This window comes from Trichechus manatus, unplaced genomic scaffold (genome assembly GCF_000243295.1).
Source record: "Trichechus manatus latirostris isolate Lorelei unplaced genomic scaffold, TriManLat1.0 scaffold00097, whole genome shotgun sequence".
Lineage (NCBI taxonomy): Eukaryota > Metazoa > Chordata > Mammalia > Sirenia > Trichechidae > Trichechus > Trichechus manatus.
Genome location: NW_004444033.1, coordinates 2,459,958 through 2,461,992, shown reverse-complemented (window position 1 = coordinate 2,461,992; position 2,035 = coordinate 2,459,958).

Sequence of the window (2,035 nt, the reverse complement as noted above, 5' to 3'; positions counted from 1 at the left end):
GCTGGGAGAAAGATTAACAGTAAAAATTTTTGGCAGTGTATTGGAGTCCTTACTCAAGGGGATCCGGCCTCCCCTTCATTCCAAGGGTTGTGGGTCTTTAAACTCGCTCAAATCTGGGAATTGATTGAGGGACCATGACTCTCTATTCTGGCAATTTGAGTTAGACTGCTGTTCACCTGACCTAGAATTCATCCATTTGTATAGATCAAGTAAATATTTAGTAGATTTCCTATCTATTTTACTCCTGTGGACACCATGACTAAGTAGCCAACGCCATAAGTCCGTATGAGTCAGACTATTCTGATTACTGCTTTGACTCCTCTGTCCATTACTGTAACCACACCCCCCTTGTCTTTGTCGATTGAGTGCAGCCACTTGGCCCCTACTACCATGGTCCAATCAGCCCCATTGTAGTTAGGTGTCTTAATTCAGTTAGAGCAGTTCCCACTGTCAAATCTGGCTTACATAAAATAGCAATGACAGCAGTCTTAAAGGATGCTGGAGCTCCCTTCACAAATTTGTTCCTCACAGTTGTGGTAAAAGGTGTGTCCTCTAGACACTCCACGTCTGGGTCTGTGGGTCTAACTTGATAAATCCACTCTAGCATGCCAATTTCCCTAAGCCTTTGGATACCTTCTTCTACCGTATACCAAGGCAGGTCTGGTACCTCAACTTGATTTAGTGTTGGCCACCTCATAATCCATGCTTCAGCAACCCAACCAAATAAACTATTAGATCCTTTCCTAACTTCTGTAGCTGAAACATTGAAGGAACAGTCTGTGCTCAGTGGACCCGTATCAATAAACTCAGACTGATCCATCTTTATGTTCCTTGTGCCATTATTCCACACCCTTAATAGCCATTCCCACACATATTCCCCAGGTTTCTGTTTGTACATATTAGAAAAGCCAGGTAATTCTTATGAAGTTTAGCATACCTCCTCCTGGTTCATACTTTGTACTTCACCTTTTGGGGCTCGCTGGGACTTAAGCCTAGTTATGGGTCTAGCAGCCAGAATCGGTAGTGTGGAATTGTTTTGAGAACATTCAGCATTATCTTGTAAAGCGTCTGCCTCAGGCAATGCTCCAGGCAATAACTCAGGCAAATGCTCTTTAGAGGCAGCTGGGCTAGGGCTAATCTCCTCAGCTGGGAGTGGAGGGGCTAATGGCTTTTCTGGGCAGGCTGGTTTAGCAGACAAACATGAAGTAATCTCTTCAGATGGGACTGGTTCTGCTGGCAGGAGTGATTCAATGGAATTTACAAGCTCAGTGTCCCCAGCTTCCTGATTATCTGCCCATATGTCCCCATCCCAAGTCTCAGGATCCCATCTCTTCCCAGTCAGTGCCCTTACTTTAACTTCAGACACCTCTCGAGGTTTGCAGTTGAGCTGGTGTTGTAATTCAGCCACTCTTACAATAAGACTCTGGGTTTGGTTTTCAGCAATTTCGGCTCTGTTACTACAAGAAGTAAGGCTTTCTTTCAAAGCACAAGTGGAAGCCTTGAGGTCATGTATGCGTCACTTGAGCCTTGACTCTGAAGCCCTGAGCGCATCTCTTTCCTTCGTCAGTTTGTCTAGCGAAAGTAGGACAAACCAACCAGCTTCCTTATACTTCTCATTCTGACAAAGCTGTAGAAAGATATCACACATGTGTTCACCCTGAGCCTCACCTTTCGCCAATACCTGGTCTACCGGTGGTGACATTTTGCGTATTTGTATTGCCACCTCGCTCCATGGACTAGCAGTGACCTCTTTACTGCTGGAAGCAGAGTCATCAATGTCTTTATGACTCACCAGACTTGAGAGCCAATTTAGAAAACTCATCCTTAGAGTTTTGTTTCTCTAGAACCACTCCCAGTACCAAATGTCTTAGGCTGCGTTCTCTAGAGAAACAAAACCAGTAAAGTGTATAAGTATATATAGAGAGAGATTACATCAAGGAAACAGCTCATGCGATCGTAGAGGCTAGAACGTCCCAAGTCCGTGGATCGGGGTAGAGGCCTCTCACAAGTCACACAGCTGCAGAAGCTGGCAAGC